Raw genomic sequence first — 22,196 nt, forward strand, 5'->3', positions numbered from 1 at the left:
GGTGAGAGCGGCGAGAAGTGAGCGGTGGGGGATGTGGAGGGAAGGCACGAGGGTGTACGGTTAAACCGGAGAGGGTACGGGGGGGGAGATGAATAAAGGGGGACGGGCGCCCCCCCACTTCGCTCTCGCCACGCTCCTCTCTCAACCCCCTCCCTCGCAAACCCCCTCTCCCTCCCTCCCGGCGACTACGGTCCCCCGCGACCGCCCCTCCACCACGCTCAGTCACCGACTTCCCCTTCAGTCGAGTCCTGGAGGCAGGCTTGTTCGGTTCACTCCACTACCGCATCGAAAAGAGGGGCAGGGGGCCCGTTTAGTCGGCGTCGTAAGTTTCGTAAATTTCGTCGTCGTCTCACTAAAGTCCACGACTTCCCACCCTCGTCACATTTATTTCATCCATCCCTTGTACCGCCCCCTTCCTCAAATCCCATTCCCCGTCCTCTCCTTCTTGTCTCCCTCTCTCCTTCTCACTCGCTCTATCTCTCTCTCTCTCTCTGCAAGAGGCTCCTCTGTTCATTCGACAGGTCCTCCGACGAGGGAGTTCCCGCCTTTCCCCCACACGCACGTGAGCGTTAAATTGGACTCGCACGAGGGAGAGAGCAGCGGCTCGCCTGGGGTGTTGTTTTCGTCCGCTTTCTTTGGCGGGAGAGTAGAAGAAAGGAGAGGGACGGCCGTGGGGGATTTCCGGGGCGCTGGGGGGGGAGAAAGAGAGAGAGGGTTAAGCGGAGAGGAGGGCACCACTCTGTCGCCTCAGTTTTATCCTTCCTCACGGCCGTTCTCTCGCGGAGGCCGTCGACGCGGGCGTTACAGCCCCAAAGGTTCCGCCACGCATCCCCAGGTCACGTGGGTGTCCTCGTCAACGTCCTCAGCATCTCCGGGGCCGAGGTGAGTACTTACCAAAGTGACGCACTAGTGACGCCGGTCGTGACCGATTTAATTTGTTGCAAAGGGCGTGTGCCGGTAGTCAAAGAGGGGAAAGTGACGGGGTTTAAAATGGTAAAAGATTTTTTTCTTCCTCTTAGAGTTGAAAAATTTCAGTGTCTTCGTTGTTTTCGTGACCTCAACCCCAGTCCTCATTTATTTGCATACGGTTCGGCCGATTAGGAGGGTTGTCCACTCACTCGAATCATCACTGGTGGCTTAACGTGGAACTTAAATGCGATAAAACGCTCTCGCTCTTACCTTTTGCAGTGAGTCAGAACCTTGTCTACTTATTCTTTCCTGATACTCTTCCGTTGTTCTCGTTTGCTTGAGTTAATTTACCAATTAAGATGAAATGCTGTTACTATTTTGCGTATAACTTTTGACAAATTAATGTTAAAATACGCAACAAATTGCTGGGATTGTAATATACCACATGGTCCATTTCAAATCTGGAGAGAGAAAGATTGGTAGTCATCGGGACGAACGGCCGTTGAATGCCCCGCGCCCGCCGGGCGGCGAAGTTATGTGGGTAAGGAGCGGAGGGAGCCGGCAATGAAATGGGAGTTCAGAAGGCAGTACCAATTCTGAATGATGCTGTTACTTGGTAGCTTTGAATAGGTAGGTAGGCTTGTGGAACTGATAGGAAATGGTCGGTAAAAACTGGTTGACCTCTCTTCGTGCGAATGGTCGTGCAGCATCAGCAAAGTTTAAGAATTTTGGAGGGATGATTCTGGCCTTTTGTCTCACTTTTTTACTTTGACATAGGTTCGTACTTTACTGTACTTAAATTTTATCATAAATATATTAACTTATCCATCCGCCGCTTAGATTTTTGAAAGGGTCGATTGAGAAATTGTTTAATGAAGACGGACACAGTCAAAAGATCGGGTGCTGTTACGGCATATCTGTATTGAATAAATTCCTCGAGGGTCTTCCAAAGGGTTCGGCTCTTCTTATCCTCCAAAGTTATGATGATAGACTCCCTCATCATCTACAGGGTTTCTGAGTGATTGAGAAGCCCTGAAGACGATGAGCGAGTCGGTCATCGAACGTTGGTGGAGATAAGGAACCTAACTCGGCGGAGACCCAGGAGGAATTTATGATCACACGGAGTGACCCTAATGGTTATGACATTTCATAGCGCAAGGCTTCAGGTTTGTTATGACGTTTTCTAATGAAGAAAACTTATATTGTTTGTCTTGTTAGTCACGACTGTATGTTACCATACACTGCAATAGGATATCCGTAATTTTAGGGTTAGGAATCTATGGAATAATATGTAACAGAACTCTACAGTAGATAAGCTTCTAGGTTGATTCATCGATGTGATTGACAACAGTTTTTGGGCCATATGTAAGCTATAATAAAAACTATGTGAGACAATTCGGGAAAATCGAAAAGATTATTTATCTATCTCTTCGTGAGCTGCGGTATAATATATTGAGAACGATCACCTAAATGCCCTCATTTTCGTTTTTTTTTACCATAAATAATTTTTACTCTTTGCTAACTCATGATTAATTAAGGTTAGGATCATGTTAACGCTCTTTCAAAGTTCTCCGCCTGGTAAATAGATGTTTTGGAAACTTATTTTTTTAGCGATAATTTATTTTTACTCATTTAACAGTCCTTATAATCAATCAGAATTAAACAATTTTGATTTTATTAAATTGACAGTGCTCCACTTGCAAAGAAATAACTGGTTTACTGACATTTATTAATGACACCAAATATTCTTTGGCATAAGTTTAACATAAATTACAAAGTCAAATATTTATCATATCATAGCTCCTCAATGGTCTTATATAGTTAAGTATTTGCAACGGAATTAAGTATGTTTAATGGCATCGGGCGAAATGATGGAACTCTTTCATAACTTTTTTCCAAAAACAAAAATGGAAATGCATTTATATGTAAGGTTACACGGATATTTTTATTTTACTCACTCGTCTCAGATGTAAACTTCACACTTGGATGATGCCTGAAAATTTCTGTCATATCCTTGTGTTCTTGTATCGAAATCCCATTCAAGCAGAATAAGAATATCCTTGGAACATTCCAGTTGCATTCCCTGTTTTGGAAAAAGAAATTGAGTAAATTCAGTTGTCATCGTTGTGATCTCTGGGATCACAAAAATTAAGTTTTCTTGACATTTGAGGAAGTTTATGGACGCTTAAAAAGAATTCTTGATTGTAATTTTACGAACAAATTCATCAAAATAGGATGATATCTTCCTGCCTTCGGAACTTTTCTTGTCGTGTTCAAAATAGTTTTCGGAACGTACTCAAATAGATTTTAACGCGTGAATCTTCCGCAGCGGACAAATTGGTCCGAGGAGGAATTACCTCGAAGGACATGAGGGTTTGATATTTTACTATGCGATGCAAAATATTTGTATTTTGGGGATTTGAAGGAAGGACATGGAGCCTATGGAGCGCATTATATTAGAATGAGACATCCTATTCGAGAAGCAAACTTCACGATCAGGTAAAACGATTTTCCTATTGAGTCATAAATTATTATTACATTTAGTGTGCCAAATTCTTAAAGACCTAATCTCTTCCTAATTTAAACATTACGACTGATGTCCTGAATTAGGTTTCCCAATTCCAAAGTTCGCATCCGTTAGATTTATGCGCAGTGGCTTTGAACGGGGACTAAGACAAATGCTTATTGTTCAATAATATTGGAAAAGTGTTTTGAAAAATTTCAGCATGGAACTGTGGAACAGGAATTCGAATAATCTTCATGGGGATGCCAGCTGGTTGCAATTGAATTTATTTCGTGTGATTCTCCGTCGATGGAAGCACGCTTGTACCCGGGCCGCAAGTGACATTCCGTCCGCGGCGGCGGCCGAGGCCTTATCACGTCGCATGCCGTCACGCCAGGTTCTATTTTAGCGGCCCTTAGCGTGCAAACCATTTATTGCACCGTATCGCGATTTAACGAATTAACAATACGCCCTGAAATGTTACACGGCAATCGGTAATAACCGAGGACTGTGGTTTTCTTTCTGGAACTGATGGTTTGGGGGAGATTGCGTTGGAATCGAATCGGTTACCAAAATTTTGAGTTGAATACAGATACATCTCTTCACCATATTCTCTTGAGAGATTCAGCCCAATTACTGGCTTCTCCCTATTAATCAAGAATTTTCGCTACATGAAAAATTGGATTTCGAGTGCAAACTAGTTACATTATCAATGCGTGTAGTTAAAGGAAATTTGAACCTCCGTACCCATGAAAGGGAGATACTATCAACATTTAAAAAAACTTAATTATTTTACAATTACTTCCTTGAATTATGTAAAGATTTATTATTTTTATCGTTCTTTACTTCTCCGAATGCATTATTCTGGGGTCACAGAGAAGTGTAAAATTTAATTCGTGTCGAAGGGATTTTGAGTCAAATGTTCTGTAAATGTCACCCTCAGGAGGGATTTTAGTTCCTTCCTCTTTTAATCGTTTTTTACTTATCATAAATTGTGATCGTAATTTACCACGCAATAACGCAACTGTACAACCAGATATGTCGTCTTAAGCTGTCCTCAAGTACGTGGCAGCATTTACGGTAGGGATTCAACGATGTCTAAATTCAAGAAACAGAGTAGAAAACGATTTATTCGCTTTTATAATAAGTGGGAATTAAAGTTAGAATTGATTGATTATGAATAGTAAGGGATTTTATTCAGAGTTGGATGATAGTATTCATGTTCATTCTTATTCCAAGTTAAAAAAAGGCCTTACGGAAGAGTTGGAGTGTGTTATTAAAACTCTTGGAGTTTCCGAACGATCAGAGGCAAATGACGTTAGACCACGAGTTGGTGATAATGACCGTAGTCCTGCATGAACATATGAACATGAGGAAATATTAAAGGTTGAAGATGGGAGGTAATTCTTTTTCTCACTGTAAAAAATTAGTTCGTGTGATAAAAAAGAAGCCTATGTTTACAAGGTTTCTCTATTGCCAACAATGATTATGTGCTTATTTATTTATACCTGTCAGAAATGACTAAAAAGCGATGGCTCATTGTTTTTTCTTTTAATCAGCTGATATGAGAGCCTTCTATGGAGCATTTAAAAAATTAAAAGTGAAGGAATGAATGGGAAAGAATGAATAGAATAAAAATGGATCAAAAAAGGTATTTCCCAGGATAATTTGACTGGAGAGACTTGGAGATAAACGACAGCAGAATCGCTAATCGTGAATTTAAAGGACGGGTAGCAAATGCTAATGAAAACGAATAAATTATTTTGATAGCGGACGGAGAGTTATATGGTCTGAGAGCTGTAGGATGATTGAAGGAATGGTGTAGAATTTAGTTTATACTTGTAAGTCCTTGAAACAAGTGAAATATTGTCAATGTGGGCTCAATGGATTTTTAACTAGAATGAGAATGAGACATAACGGCCCTTAACGATTAACAATCATCCTGGCACTCTCTGCGGGAATATCTTCAAGGCTTGGGGAAAGCATTTATGTCAGAAGAAGTCCTTGGATATTTTCTTAAAATATTTTTCAGTAGTCCTGACAAAAGACGATTTGCTCGCGAAGATTTATCGAATTATTTTTTAGATTGAAGTCAACTGACAAAGATTATGTTTTTTAATGAAAATCGTTGGATATTTTGTTCGATTCGCAAAATAAGGTTATTGTGTTCCAAAAAGTATACCAGTTCGTATAATAAAGCTTTATCGTCACGGCAATCACTGCGAGAGTTTGGTTTTGATAATTGTGGGCAAAATTCACCCCGAACCATGGCTTCAAGGTGCGTCAAATCACATATTGAAGTCATGCGGACAAGTTCCCATTTCTGTTTTACAAGAACTTAGTGCTCTTAACATAACATTGCATGGATTAGAAACGATTTCTTTAAATGCATCACCTAGGATTTGGACCTGGGATACTCCGGCAAGTGGCTCAATGCTCTACCCAATACACTGCCACCCACTAGGCCGATTCACCGCAGCGCGAACTACCGGCCCAAAACCGATGAGCCATAGGTATGCCGTCGTTGCCGGCAAGTTACTTTCCTTTCTAAAAATTTAAGTTTCGAGAGCCTTCAAATGATAATTTAGGTGAAATTTGAGTCATATTCTTCAATGCAGAATAATTTAAAACCAGTATGCCTTGTGTATGCCAGTGGCAATAATGTTTGATTGGCTTTCATCAACATTAATAAGCATTTAATCAATATCGCCAACGCATGTACATGGCGCCCAATTTTTGCAAGGAACAGAAATGCAACAGCTGGTTCAAATCAGCTTTTTGGTGAGCTTCACCACCACTATTTGAGTTCGCACACCTTGAAAAACGGTATTTCCATACTGTTGTGCACCACAGCGCATATCACGTTATTTCGGTTGTCATTGCTAAAGCTGCCACGGTAGATTCCACTGAAACTTTAGAAATAATTTTACGAATATCAAGAAACATAGTTCAGTTAACTATAATTTGCTTAATATTTACAATTCGAAGGCTAGCAATTGGGATCAAAATTCGTCGCCCTTTGATAAATCTGCTGCCCTGCTTAGTTGATTTTTGCCGCCATCTAAGGGGATCTTCCTCTTTGTGGTAGGTAGTTTTAATGCCATTAATCGTTTATGGGATTCTTTTATTTTGTTCCAATGGAACTAGGTGAGACACCTAGTAGTATAAGGCAGGCCATCCTCGTCATCAATTTCGGTGAAAACCCTCCTTTGTAGCACTCACCGTTGTCGAAAGACTGTGGGTTCATTTTTGGTTTGGGATTTCATATCTTTCAGTCATTTTCGGTACCATTCGAACGACCTGCCTCCCGGAGAATACTACCGCAATCAAGCCCACTATAACTGCGGTTCATGCCATAAGCTCAAATATCAAAACCCCTGTCGGAGACTTGCGGTGGATATTAGATAACTATTTGTGATCTTGTGTTATTTCTGCAAAAAGTCAACCTGATTTGCTTCGTGAAACTGAAATGCTAAAAATTATTTACAAATGAGGTTTTTTTTATTATTACCGTAAAAATATACTGCAAATATCGCCCCATATTTAGATTTTTAAAGATTAAAAGTATGTTTACCTACTTAGCTGACTGAAATGGTTTTAAAGGATTTTTTACCCGTCTCTAAAGGTGATAAGCACTACTTTTGATTCGTCAATACTACCGTTCTCGAGAAGCAAGTTCACCAGTAAAGTAGATATTAATATTCATTTGGTGATGACAATGGCATGCTCTTCTTCCTCGGAATTGGCTATTAATTATACGCTTAATATTTTGCAAATTTGTTGCATTTTTTCCAGAGTTAGCACTCGCCTTTCAATTTGGTTATTTATCAGTGATTCAATTTGATTATTTTCTTGTTATTAAATATGTCATCTGATTTTTTAAAAGAGTAACCCAAGTTTTATATGATAAAATGGACCGAGATGGAGAAAGTCGCAGGAGTACAAGAAGTAAAAATGCGCAGAGCTAAGAAGCTTTCATAAAGAGAAATTCAAATGAACCTGGAATGGTAACTACAGAGCATTTTGATTGGCGGTGGGATGTTGAAGGCCGTGGTGAAGGGGAGAACGCTTGGTGAGTGAGGTAGGGATTGGCAAGGATTGGCAAATTGGTCAGAATGAAGGGTTGTAGAGTGTATTCGGAATTTTAGAAGAGGTTTTTGTAGTTTGAGTTTGTCAGGTGGCCTTCTTTAGCGAGGTTGAGAAATGTAAGGGTCTCCAGTATGTGTGCCCATCCAAAACATAGGTTAAATAGTAGTTTACCAAATAATAATAATAGCAATATCAAGACGTGCATTATCATGAGATGGGATAAACAACTATTACCACGTACTGTAACGCATGAATCTATTGTTTCTTCCTAGCTAACAGCTATCAATTTCACTTCCCACTGTCTTGTTGTCATTTAAGTTGGTTTTCATATGCTTTAACTATTGTCCTAATATTAATTACTCATGTGTCCTTTATTGTCAACAAAGTCAGAAGTAAATAAATAGAGTTTTCTGGGTAAAATTATAATCAAAAGTAAAATCACAGTTGGAATTATGGTGCAACTAAACTTTGAACTCTGCGATATCTTGTTAGTTGAAAAATTTATTTCATCCAACATCTTAACTTTTGGCGGCTGATTTCTATTGATACCGTTACGTTTGCCGGGACAACTAGATATATTAAATTTGCTTGGATTAGATTGAAAATTATTCATTCTTAATGAGATCTACGCCCGAGTAGGATTTGTGATAATTAGGCAACATATTTATGAAGCGAAATCATATTTTAACGGCGGTGATAAACATTATAGAAAATTTTCCGTGAACAAATTGTGGTGGTAATTTTGTATTGAAATTAATGAATCTCAGTGGTTTCATTAAGTGCTGAGGATTTTAAATAATTATTGAATTAAAAAAAACAGAAATAGGTGGTAAATCCATATATTTATTCAATAAAATAGATTAACATGGAAAATTATAAATACACTCGCTAATTTCCGAAGAGTTACTAAATGACCAATATTCATTGCATTTAAACATTTAATCAAACAACATTGACGTTCAGAAATCTATGTATCAGCGTTTTACAAATTTATTGCTTAAATTTCAAGAGGCTCAAGATTGTTCTGGGTGTTTATTGGCTTCCTATAATGAAGGCCCGGAATCGATATTTTTTCCTTCGATTATTTTTCAAATTATCACTCAATTTCGCGTTGTACATGGAAAAATGCTCTCCTTAATAATCCAATAATAATCAAATTTTGCCACCGAGTTTTCTTCTGCCCCTCGATAACTCCTCTGCGTTAGATCATTATCTTTTTTTTCAGACATTTGTGCCACATAGTGTTTGAAATACTGTGCGTCAGCGGCTGACGATAGACCAACAAAAACAGTACAACATTGTTGATAGTTAATTACTCATACATTAGATATTTTTTCAAACTATACTTGTATTGAATAACTGTTATAAAACGCATCTGGAGGAGCGAAAATGGGGTGCTTAGGTGGAAATGTGAACGAATTCATTTGGCGAAGATGATAAAAATTAACCCTGCAGCAATAACACTGCAATGGCCAGGAAACACTTAAAGTAATTTTAAACTATCCACGTCATATTTTACCGACTATGAAATGATTTTTTTTCAATTTATTTTCTATTTTATTGATTTAAAAAAATACTTGCCCCTGTTTTCATTTTATAACAATAAATCAATGGGTTTCAGGAGGTAAACTTTGGATTTTTGACGTGCATATCAAGGGAATTGGCGAGCGTTCATTCACAAAAGAGATGTACTGGTAAATTAGTTTTTCATGAATATCCTTACAAGTTTTTTTTCATAAAATGGACAAAATAAAATTGTTATTAAATGAGAAAAGGTCATTTTTATTGTAATTTGTCTCCTTAGCTGAATCATATCAGTGAGTGGACAAAATTACATGTTATGACTATGCATTCTGCCCTAAAATATGACTATATTGCTTCCGTTGCTCGCTTTTGGTGTGCGGTCTATATTATTAAAGAACTTTTGAAACTGCAGTGGCAAATATGATTATACATATCCAGTAATTGCACAAATGTAAGAGTACTGTGACTGTATAATTAGTTATGGGAACCGTAAATATTTGTTTTGCTTGATCATTTTTCACGAAATAATTGTTATTTAAGCTATTTCATAACGTTTGAAAAGAGAAGGTAGAGATTGCATGATAAATAAATTTAAATCAACTAGAAGAGATATTTGAAGCGATTGCTGTCTCCATTGAATTTCAAGACATTAATTCATTCATTCATAAATTCATTCATTTTGACATTTGAGGGTATTATTTTTAGTTAACATGGTGGTTAAGCTTTTGATCGTGGATTAGTTAGGATTAATCAGTTTGTATTATACGTTCAAGTATCATTAGTCTGAAAATCTTAAATAAGAAGTAGACTCAAATTAATCTATGCCAATTTGTGATTTATTCATCTTTAAATTTTTATAGAATTTGCCAATGCAATGTTTTCAGCACTGTATTCTGAGTAAATTTTCACGATAAAAAGTTGATAAACCTTTTTGTCAATCATATGTGAACGATATAACGTAGTTATGACGCGGTTCTTACACTTCTGCAGAAATGAGCATTTTGGATAGGTTCCGTTTTTATGAATTTCATGGAGGAAGTCATAATAACCGTTCACTTGATAACGGATATCGACATTCCTTTTCTATTGTGCACAAGTCACTCAATTAGTCCGGTAACTAGTAAAATGATGTTAAACCCGATCGATAGAATATAGAATATTGGAATAGAGAATTTTAATGCTTAAAGATAGTGAGAAATAGATATATATCTGCGGTAAAAATACCTACAGTGAGTTTGTCTATACTTCCTATTGACATCTAGCAATGGCAGATGAATTTTCATCAATCCTTTGGGCAGACATTTGCCTGCCTGAATAGGACGTAAGGTTGGGAAAATGCTGGTACCGTCTACTAGGTCATAAGTGATCTACTGCTTCTCAAGTGACAGATGAGCCAGTATTAACGACGATTTTAATTTGCACTAATTGCAAAAACATTCCACACATTCCTTGTCGTTACAGTTTTATCAGCATTGAGTAATTTTAAAGTAATTTTTATGCTTGGTTAACTAGAGAAAACATTTTCTTGCCGCGCTGCAGCGATGATGAATGCCGGGTGCGTATCGGGTATGCTTCATTGAATGAAAAATTGGAAGCGTCTAATGGTTTTGAGACTTCGTCTAATTTTATCACTCATCAAGACATTACAATAAGCCTTAAACAAGTGAGGTATTAAGACCTAATTGCTCCAAATCATTAGTGCGAAATAAAATAAATGGGAAATATATTCAGCAGAGAAAACGTTTTGCCAAATAAAATATGCAGCTATATTTTTTCATCTTGTTCACTGGATTTTATAGAGAAGACACATAGCTGATTAATCATTTTTTTTCCGTCCGCCAAGGATTTATTTTATGCCATATTTTGTGCAATGTATGGAGTGCCTGAATTGTGATTTGAATTCTCTTTCATTATCTTCTTTTTTATTTCCATTTTGAATACAAATATTTGATCCTTTTTTTCCTCTTATCTTTTGATCACTTATTCTTATCTAAAGGTCATCTTTTTTAACTAATAACTGTTTACACGGTACCCTTGAATAGGAATCAAGGTTCATATTTCATCGGATAATGACAGTAAACCTTCCAGCGTTTTTTAATCATATAACATTATTTTTTATTTATTTTATATTTTAATCACATAATCTTTCCATTAAAAAAACCTCATTTTATTGATGCTTCTAAATTAGAGTAATAGATGATAGTGAACATACCAAAACTAAATTGGCTGGCTGAACTATTTCCCGTAGTGCTATCTATTGTTTATGACTTGTCTTAAAGTTTCAACGTTAATCTTGGCCCTCACAAAAGGTTGCTCTTTGTGATACGTTCTTCAATTTCCGAGTTTTCCCAGCGATAACCTAAGATCGATTGATTTATTCTGACCTGTTTTTGTGCAGTAAAGGATACCGCACATTTTAAGTTTTTCTTCGATCAATAGTTTCGTGTTTCGTTGTTAACCGATATCACCATAGATAATACGAACGTTTCTCATTGAAATAAGGCCGATCCATTTTTTGTACAGCAATATTGAAGCCTTGGCCCTATGCCTGTCTTTTGAAGGTCCTATGTCGTTCGAAAACCTCAGGGTCTGAGTGATAGTTTAAGAGAACCACTTAGAATCAATATGGTAGAGAAAACAATTTTTCCCTATTATTTTTCGAATTAAACATCATAGCAAACTCATGAAATGATTATTATTTTAACATATACCATTATTATATAGATTCTCAAATTATCTTGTATGGTAATCTCGAAAGGTATTTGGAGCACATTGAAGTGTGGATATGCAGTAGAATCAGTCGTACGTTTAGAGTATTTTTAAGTTTTTTTATAGCCTCTGACTGGAATTCTCGAGATTACGTTGGAGAACATTGTCCTCCTAAACATTTACTACCACGGTACTTTCTAGACAATAATGGAAGGATTATTTAGCCCCAAGTTGAAATTGTTAACGTTAAAATAACTAATCAAATATTGTTCCGCCGTTTAACAATATATTATGGTTCAAAGTTAGCTCCGTCTAAATGGGTTTCGTGAGGTAGGAGACTTGAAGAGTGGCACGGGAAGACTTGTGAATTATAGGTATGCAAAAGGAAATTTTATTTGAAATAATTAAGTACCGTGACCAATATACACATACTAGTAGATATGGAAATAATAAATAGAAATTTTGGCTTATGTGAGGCCAATATTGCCCATTTAGTACACCTTCTGCCTTGTGTGATTTAAAACTGTTCCCACCGAAATCTCTCGTAATGAGCTGGCTAAAACCAACGAGTAATGCCCTCCCATCTTTTACCTAATCTATATTTTATTCCGACCCCTTGTTCATGCAAAATGATTCTCAACATTCAAGATTTCAAGATTGAAATCCGGACAATAATCATAAATGAAAGGGGTCTAAAGGATTGCCCAAAACCCCACTTAATAACCCAGAGGACCGATCGCATCAGGCGATCGCATTTCCTCCCTTCCCTGACCGATCACGCGCCATGCCTTTGAGACGACGAATCGCAGACTCTTGAAAAATATTTTTGAAAACACGACCGTGATAATGTCGAAAGGGAAATTGGGGAGATACGAGAGTGAAGCGATTCCGATGGAGTGTGGGAGCGGCGGAGTTAAAGATTGAAGAAATGGGAGAGTAGAAAAAGAATGACCAAGTATAAATGAATGCGAACCTCCAACATTCGTGTCCCCGCCTTCCGACATTGCCCCAGCCTTCGATGAGAAAAACAGGAATGGAAACATCCACAGGCGAACGAAAAGGATGAGTAAAATTCACGGGAAAAGTAAGATGAATTCAGGATTTGAACTCGCCACACTACAATAAGCGCGTCTTGATTTCCTCACACTTCCGCCCATTCTGAATTCCGTTCAACATGCCAAATCTTTCCTGCCCTTTCCTCGCTAGCCTAAAGTTCTCCTATCTATTTCTATTTCCTGCCACACAATATCCAGTACTTAATCGTTTGTTTTCTTTCTATCCATTTAATCTTTTCACCTTTCTCCACTCCCAAATTTCAAAAGTCTCCAATCTACAGCTATCATCTTATTTCAACGTGAATGCATCCATATAGTACACAACCACGCGCGATATAAAAGTTTTCATTAGTCTTTTATACAAATTCTTAGTCAACGTCCCTGGCATGAAACCCTCCTCCTTGTGAAGGCTTCTTTGTGTAATGAATTCTCCTATATGCATCTTTCCTACTTTGTTTGGCATTCTAAGCCAAATTCGCCAATACTGCTCCACTTACTCGAAGATTTGTCCTTCTACGCAAAAGTTTAATTTAGCCTTCCTTTTTCCTAAAGAACTATTTTTTTATTACATTGATAATTATCACCCCACACGAAAGACACTAATTTTTTAATCTACTCAGCAATGCTTTTAATCTTTTGGCTGACTGGATACGTAGCTAAAACACACATGTCAAACCACACACACACACATATATTCATACCTACGGGGACGTGATAACCCAGAGGTATAGCGTTGGACTACCAACCGGAGGTCCCGGATTGGATTCCCAGGCACACCTCTCTTAGGCACCCTGGGCTTCATCCGAGCTGTATGTTTTTCGGGTACCAGAACTTCCTAGGAAACCTAAAGCGGCAGAGGTAAAGGATCTGGCCCCCATACCCTTATACGTGAATTTCACACAATATTGAGCTGAGTACTGGGTGAACTCTACTTTCACCCACCAAACCGACTTTCGGGTTGATAACTGTGTTTACGGTTTGCATATACATTCATATAATGTAGCTCTCCAATCTTCTCTGTTAGGTGTTAATGTCTTCGCTCTTTTATAGCGCCTATTTTATGTCCTTCTTAATTAGTGTCGTATGTTCTAGTCTCTTGGTTTTTCTCTTGAGATTTTTCCTTCAATTTTCCCTTCTGGTACGTTTCTAACTTGCCTCAATGCGTGTCCAAACCGTCTAGTTTTTCCTTGCCGTTGTGTTCTCTATATGTCTCTTTTCTTATTGGCCTTTTCTTTATAGAGTTTCAAGCTCCATTAGAAATGCTTTCTCATTTGCAACCTTGGGTTCTTGTAGTAGTAGTATTTAGGGGGGCTACCGACAGCTGAGGTCATTTGCGCCTTTAGGGGATGGACAGGAAAGGATGAAGGGTGAAGAGAAACCCGGCGTCGGCATTAGCCTACTCTTTACGAAAGGTGAAAAGGGGTCCGTAGCTTAACGTGCCATCCGACGGACGTTGCACTCACTCAAAGTGCCACAAAGCACCTCAAGTAGGGGTCGAGATACCACTGAAAAATAATCAACACCGCCGCAATTTGAACCCGGGGCCCCTGGGGGGGAGGCCAGAACGCTGGCCCCCGCACCATCTCGATCCCCCCTTGGGTTCTTCAATGCACATATATACATACATAAATATATGTATATATATATATATATATATATATAAAACATATATATATATTTTTATATATACATATATACGTGTGTATATATCTATACACACACATACACACTTTATTTTATTTAAACGTACGCTTAAGTTTTCGGTAGAAGAAGGCTTTTCCAAACCATCAGTCTCAATCAACACGCTGTACGGAAAAAATGTGTTTGTGGAATTGATGAGCAAAGTGAGATGAAGAGAGGTCCTCTCTCTCACTCAGTATACCTCTCCCTCCCTATCTCTCTCTTCCCCACCATAACCTTTCCCACCAGGTTTGTCTCTTCTTCAACCCACCTTTCCCAGCGCCCCGCCCTCCGTACATTTACAGTTCTATCATCCCCACCCCCCGTACCTCTCACTCTCACCATTTTTCTCTCCCCCCCCCCTCTCTCTCTCTCTCACTCTCCCTCTCAACGACGAGCGAGACATCGATCTCAAGTGGGGAATGGTTCGTAGGGTAGGGAAAAAAATCGGGGTTGGGTTCGGCGGGTGGGTAGGTAGGTAGGTAGGAAAAAAAAGGTGGGGAAGAAACGAGTGTTTTTCGAGGAAGGGAACCTTTGTTCGGGCGGAAGAGGAATGAAGAGGGAGGGAAAGCGAGAGGAAGATCAGTGGTGCGGACGGTGACTATGAGATGACGGGATGAATGAGCTTTGGGTGGAACGTTGAAGGCGAGGAAAGAAATGGGAGACATGGGTGAGTCGGGGTTGCCGGTGGGTGGAGAGTGGGTTGCGAGGAATGAGAACGGGATGTGGGAGAGGGTTTTGACACGAGCTCAGGACGGAAAGAAAAGAAAGGGATAGCGGTTGAATGAGGGTGATCGCGAAGGAATGCTTTTACCGATGCACTTCAGTCCTCATGTAATCCCTCTGAAATGGATTATGTAAATTATTTCATTTCCGCATGTGAGCTAATGTTTCTCTCCTAGTGCATGTTTTAAATGAGTTGATTTTGCTATGGTTTTCGAAATACATGCTGATAGGATGATAGAAAAATGATATTTCGAGGTTCTACAGGTTAGTTTTGAATCTGAACCTTAAGACCGCCATGATATTGGTGCTTGACATGTTTTTTCCTTGTTTTACAAATCCACAATCTTAACCGAAATAATAGAATGTTTGTGGAACAGCCAGGTATTTTATTCCTTGCGTATTGAAGGATTTGCAAATTCCTGGAAAGAGTTCACGGTGGCACCCATTAAAACATTTTCAAAATGTTAGGTTATGAAAATTGCTCTTTGGAGAATAGTAAGGTGGATAGGAATGATTTAGGTGAGGTAACAATACGTAAATAAAATATATTAAGGTAGTTGTAAATTGTAAAATTTTTATTCTCATTTAGAGCAAGATCATTTTTGGTGAATTGCACTTTGCTAAGAAGGCCGAGCATTTAATTATTATTTGTAACAGTTTCTCAACTTCCCCTTCTTAGAAATAACTGATTAGAAGATAGCCTACTTACAAATAATTTTCTTCTAAATACATCAGTTTAAAAAATAAAAATTACAACCGGGGGTTTAATATATTTATGAAGGGAATGTAAAAATTACAGATTTTATTTGGTGGTTAGTTATTTATCAATATTTGACGAACAGTTAATAATATTTACGAATTATAGCGCTGAAATGGAATTTATAAGTACTTTATTACTTCCATTTTAGCTTATAATTCATGCAATTACCGGCTTCGCTTTGTGGAAACATTAAATTTTTAAAAAGGAATATGCGCAAAAAATGTAATATGCACTAAAGTTTTATTAATACAAACCAAGTTTTGACTTCTTGAGTTATCTTGTGATGAAGATGTTACTTGAAGATGACTCAAGGAGCCGAAACCCGAGTTGTATTGCTAAAATGTTAGTGCAAAATACATGTGCTTTCTGTGTTCCTTTTCCAATTAGCAGATGATATTTGCCAACTTTCTCGAAGCATTATTTTCACCCCATATAGCATAAAATTTGACCATCAAGGGAAACACATTTCTCCAAAGGATTGGGAAAACTTCAAGCCTTTTTTAAAAAGTAGCGCGTAATAGCGTGACTATCCAAAAAAAAGTGTCCGTGTATTCATCCTTAAATTTCGAAAATTCTGATATTTGCTCATTTTAGTGCACAGAATTTCAAAAGCAAGCGAATCAAACTTTTTGTGAGCATGTTGCCAAGAGGTAGAGAAGCAGAGTTAATAATAGCTGAGTTTTTATCAGCCGAGGCTCAATGCGCGTTCAATTTGCAAAGAGATCTCATTCTTAACAGCAAAATAACGCCAGATACGCGATTTTTTTACGCTGGTATTATCCTTCAAAAATTACATCTCTGTGTCTTCACAAATATTTCATTAATTTTCTGCGTCAATTAGGTCTTCCATTAAAAATGCTAACATTGCATATGTTGAAAGGTGTCATAAAGAACTAATACCCTGCTTTTTCAAATGATCTCGTAATTGTTCTTTCGCATTAACAAGCATGGCGAAGCGTACCGCAGACCTCCAAATTCCAAAGTACGTGCTTCAATCGCAATATTTTGTATCTGTTGTTAAAGGATAGCTTTCATCAATATTCCTCATGCGTCTTACAATATAACCATATGGTTAATCTTTCAAATTTCAATGAATGGTCTGTTTTATCTTTCTCCAAGCTCTCTGTAAATTTACAATGAAATGAGTTCAAGTTCAGTATTGGCACTAAAAAGGGTCACATTTTTCATGAATTATTTCTTAGCGGAATTTAAAACGCAGATGTTTGCAAATTCAAAGAAGGCACAGCTTAAAACGAAAGGAAATACTATCGAAAGATAATTATGTATGGTAGGAGAGGAAAACACTGTTTGATTGAATTGTGGCGGAAAATGATTGGCTCGTGGTATATAGGATAGCGACCTTGAACGAATAATTGAATGATTAGATACATGAAATATTATTGAAACATTAATAATTGAAAATTCATTATTAAAAAGTACCATTAACAACTGAGTCAATGGTGGGTTACTGTGATAATATTAATAATACGAAAGCAATATTCCCCGTCCCTTCGTAATAGATTCCGTAAAATTTCATTTTACGATTGGAGTTGCGTATATTATAAATGATATACTAAAAACATTTCTAGATGATTCTAATTGAAGATTTTTCCTATATGTAGAGGATGGTAATGGAAGCCATTGGATAATTGTATTAGTAATTGCACTCGGAAATGAGGACATCATTGATAATTAATTGTAAACAATTCTAAATGGAATAGAAGTAGGAAAAATATGTTCCCGCTTCATCTAATGAATAGATTAATATGTTTTACAGTGAGTAAAACAAAAATAAATACGCATACTAGGATGGAAACTTTATCGAGAAATTTATAATCAGTTTGGCGTTTTGATGTGACCTCATTGATTTCAATTTCGGTGACAAATTTTGATTCAGAGTCGGTACCGCAATTTATTTAAATGGATATTTCGAATGCAATTTGATCAAGTTATTCCGCATTCGCCAATTACTTCTTAACTCTGTGTCTTTTTCGCCGGCATGTATTAATGGGGATTGAATAACATGGATTTAGCATACGCTCACGCTAGAGATAGGCGATGCCATGGTCAATGGAAGGATGGATGAAATCAGTTGACGGTAGATATTGAATATAGCTTTGGAAATCGAGCCCTAATTAGACGGCTTTCGAATATTCCAAACGCCCCTTGGCTGGAGTGTCCTCTGGCGGCGGAAGCGGCAAGCTCTCGCAGCGCCCTCGGCGAGCGTCCTCCCCTGGCCGACTTATTCGAAACGTCGCGGCAGCGTCCCGTCACGTGTGTGCCCTGATATTAACAACCTCCTTCACTTTGTCATTACCCGTTTAACCAACCGCCACTCGGAACCATCTTGTCATGAGCCGGGCGTGTTCCCGATCCCTCTGTCAGAGCCGTCCCGCAAAACCGAGCACCCGTCCCGAACATCCGTCCCACAGACGGTCCTCGAACCCGTCACTCCCTCTTGGTTCGCCTGAATTTTGCCCCGGGCCCCACCAAAACCCAAGCAATTGTGACCCGGTCGTCCGTGGGAACACGGGATGAGTCGCACGCGACGTTGGAGGTTTTTGAGGAATTTTCTTTCGTCGCAACCTCGTATTTGCACGAGCCTTTGACGAATTTTGCGCCTTCGTTTCGTGGTGTACTCTTACACCTTTCCTGGGAGTTCACTTTTAGATTTTATTTGTTTTACACTTGTGAATTCACATAGTGAACTTTCTTCCTTCATCATGCGTCAAGCGTTGACATTTTCTCAGTTGGTGCTGCATATTAAGTGAGTGGTTACTTTTCTAATTCTCGTAGGCAATTATTGAATAAAAGTGAATTTCAAGATTTAATTCAGGGACTGATGGTTTATCAATCAGATCTATTCTCTCCTTAGATGTCCCTACCTTATAGAATGATTGAACCACTCATGACAACGCAATTGGATAATAAGATTTTAATTTGTCTCAATTATTTATTCAAACTGGAAATTCAGCTTGTTTGAAAGCGTCATTTTGCCAATTATGTCAATCGCTGCACTACTTTTTAGGTGTCGTTTCCCATTTAATGTGTGGTTTAATATGTGGTAATGTGTCCTCTATATCCATCGGAAAAAATGCGTTGCATAAGCAATTGCTATTTTTATGAATATTTGCAAATGAAATCGCTTGCACTACCGGTGCAACTGTTTATTTTGCTGTCAAACTTATTTTCATATCAAAATTCGTGAAATAGACTTCATGGCTGAATATAGCACTTTGTAATTTCTGTATTTTTGACAAAAAATATTTTAAATATGTTTCACCCAGGATTTAGTTCAATAGTCTAGATTAAGTCATTAATAGGGAACGTAACAAAAACAACATATTGATGATTCAATACGAAATTCTAGTTTAAATGTGGTAAAAATGTGAGAGTTTGTAATTATTTGATTTTTGAGCTAGTTGGACTATTGTTATTGAGCTTACATCGCGACTTTTTCCATAAGTTATTTACTATATTGAGAGACAAGTCCATGGTGAATTTATTATTTTAGAAATATTTTCTCTATATTTATGAGATATTAACCATTCAACGTTCTCGATACAGCGTCTGAGATGAGAGTAAATTGTGAAGGGATTTTCTAAGTAAGTGATGATAATGGTTGGAAGACTTGCAGAGGTAGCTCCCTATTGGAGGATATAATAGAGAGGAGAATATAAAACAAGCGATGGTGAGCGAAGATAAGAATAGGTATATTGGGATATAATAGAGAGGAGGATATCAAACAAGCAAATAGTGAGCGAGGATAAGAATAGTCATTTTGGCATTGGAAGAGAATGGAAGAAGATATCAGGAACAGAAGTGAGAAATTTTGTAAAATAAAATGTAGCCCTGAGTCAGAAAACATAATGATTTTGACATTTACCCAAACGTTTAAACTTCACAGAGAAACTTAACGCATCAATGACTTGTTATACCAGATGGATTCCAAGTTTGGCTGATTGTGAAATTTGATTTAGATAACTTAGATGCTCTAAGAAAAGACACGTTTCATACGATATTATTCTTAGCGACTTCAATGATCATTTTCCTCTTTAAGCGAAAGCAGGACGATCAGCTTACAAAAAAAATTAGGAGTAACAATTAATTTCCTACATATTCCTTGCTAATCAACCTACAAACTGTAAATTTGGATGATACTGGAAGAGAACCCAGGCTTCAGATTGAATTTCATATTCCTATGGCGATATACTCTGGGCATATTCTCCAAATGCATACTTGAGTAGGAAAAGTCATGAGTGGTATCATCGTCATAGTCACATTGCTTCTTTCGTGAGGGAAAACAAAAAGATTAAACATAAAGTCTGTTGAATGGTAAATATGGCGGATTCGTTAACTTCGGTCGCAGGTGATTGCTTTGGTATATTTTTAAATAACAATTTTAACTTTGCATAGCGATTGAAGTAACTTATGACCTAGTTGAGAGTCGTGGCGTCTCTGAACTCTGCCTAGTGTGTAAATTTTCATCTCCACGGATTAAGATTTCTTGAGCAAAAATGTCTCCTAATGGTTCCTCAATTACGTCCTTTGCTTTCCATCTACTTCACTCCAACTTTCATCGCGGCCCTCTCCTTACCTAACACGCCACTTCCTCTCACCCGCTCACCGAAGCCTTAACACCAGCACAACGCAACGTGCACATGAACGGAGGCGCACGGCGAGGGAGGAGCCTTCAGCGGCGAACTCTCACTCGTGTGCCGCGGTCTCCCAACCCATCTTCCTCGCAGCACACCCTCATATATCCCTCCCCAACATTTCCACCCTCCTTCCGACTCCCATTCCTCCCGTCCACCGAACACAATTCACCTCACACCGCCACCCAACCCCGTTACACTCCCTCGCCCCTTGCCCTAAAACCCTCCCGACTTGTCAGCACAGCGACACACTCGGCACCGGATGGAGTGACAACCTAATTACCCGACTGTTTGCCCTCTATCGGCGAATTAGTGAAAGAGAGGGGTGGTGGGTGCGTGGCGGTGCGCGTGTGCGTGGCGGGGGAGGGTTAGGCGGGGACGGGAGGATGAGGGAGGAATATAAAAGAAGAAAGACGAGTAAATAAATATTCGGCGCGCGGAGGTGAGAGAGAATCTTTTGAGGGTCTGCCCTTGAGAGTTGGGGGCGCGGTAAGGTGATTGTGCGTGTGTGTGGGTGTGTTTGTGGCGGATATTTTGACATAAATTTAGGTTTTCACGTCCGGTGGTGATGTCGCGAGGTCATGTCTCGCTTCTCTCACGGTAACGGCTTGTGAGACGTGTTTGGGAAGCTCGGTTATCGTGTGCTGATGCCTCGAGCCAAAAAATAGGAATGGAGAGTGTTGGAAATAAATGAGGTCTGGGAAGAAAACTGATAATTAGGACGTTATTAAACACCCAAGAGTGTGATGAAAGGCTAACTCATAAATCCCTATGGTGTCAAGTACATTGAAGGAGGTAAAAGTTGGACAGAAATGATATGAAGTGTTTTTCCTTAAAATGAAAATGGTGAATTTCAATGTGAGGATATAATAATATTTCTGCATATCAATAATTGCGAGAGAAAAAAAATATGGAAATTAATTAAAATCAGTACAGAGGAAAGTTTTGGTAGATTTAATAGGCCTAGGGATTTTCCTGTTCTTCTAAAATTGCGCAGTATCACACAATTATTTAAAACAGTTATGGCCTATCACTGGAGTGATAAGAGATAATAAATTTAAAAAAACAGGTAGCTATATAAGTTTTACTGTATGTTGTCTCCATTTATTCTCTAATGTGAGTAGCCTGTTTAGCAACTGGCTGGTTTCCTTACTCCATAATCTGCTGTTCGGGTCCCATTTTGATATTTGGCATAGGTTTATTATGTGTAGTGTATAAATGGGCTCAGAATTAGAAAGAAACTAATTTTATTTATTTTGAACTAAAAAAATACAGCAAAATTTTATACTAAGTAACCGGCAGATAAATTTAATTGATAACTGACTTTTCCGAAATAGCGAAACTCTCCAAGTATTAATCACACTTGATTCATAATGGCAAGACACTCTCTATACTAATCTATAGACACACTATATTACTAATCCCTTATTAGGTCGCACCGCAAAAATCTCTTTTTTTGCTATTTGAAAAACCCTGCTTCTTAACAGTTTGTTCACAGTTGCTTATTTTGACAAGGGTTATTAGATTTCCAAAAATATATTTTAAGATTGTAATGATAATAATACGTTATTTATTTTGAAAAATTG

General features: G+C 38.2%; 1 protein-coding gene across 2 annotated transcripts in view; it reads left to right on the forward strand.

Annotated features, from left to right (window-relative positions):
* The first annotated feature begins 743 nt into the window (after positions 1–743).
* The window catches only part of LOC139697905 (LIM domain transcription factor LMO4.1-like), a 322,837-nt gene continuing 301,384 nt past the window's right edge, over positions 744–22,196 (forward strand). For both annotated transcript variants that reach the window (XM_071596767.1, XM_071596768.1), the window contains exon 1: positions 744–882. The gene's annotated coding sequence lies outside the window, so the exon portion shown is untranslated. The remainder of the gene's footprint in view (positions 883–22,196) is intronic.

Source organism: Hetaerina americana, unplaced genomic scaffold, assembly GCF_022747635.1.
Source record: "Hetaerina americana unplaced genomic scaffold, ioHetAmer1.1.p SCAF_8, whole genome shotgun sequence".
NCBI lineage: Eukaryota > Metazoa > Arthropoda > Insecta > Odonata > Calopterygidae > Hetaerina > Hetaerina americana.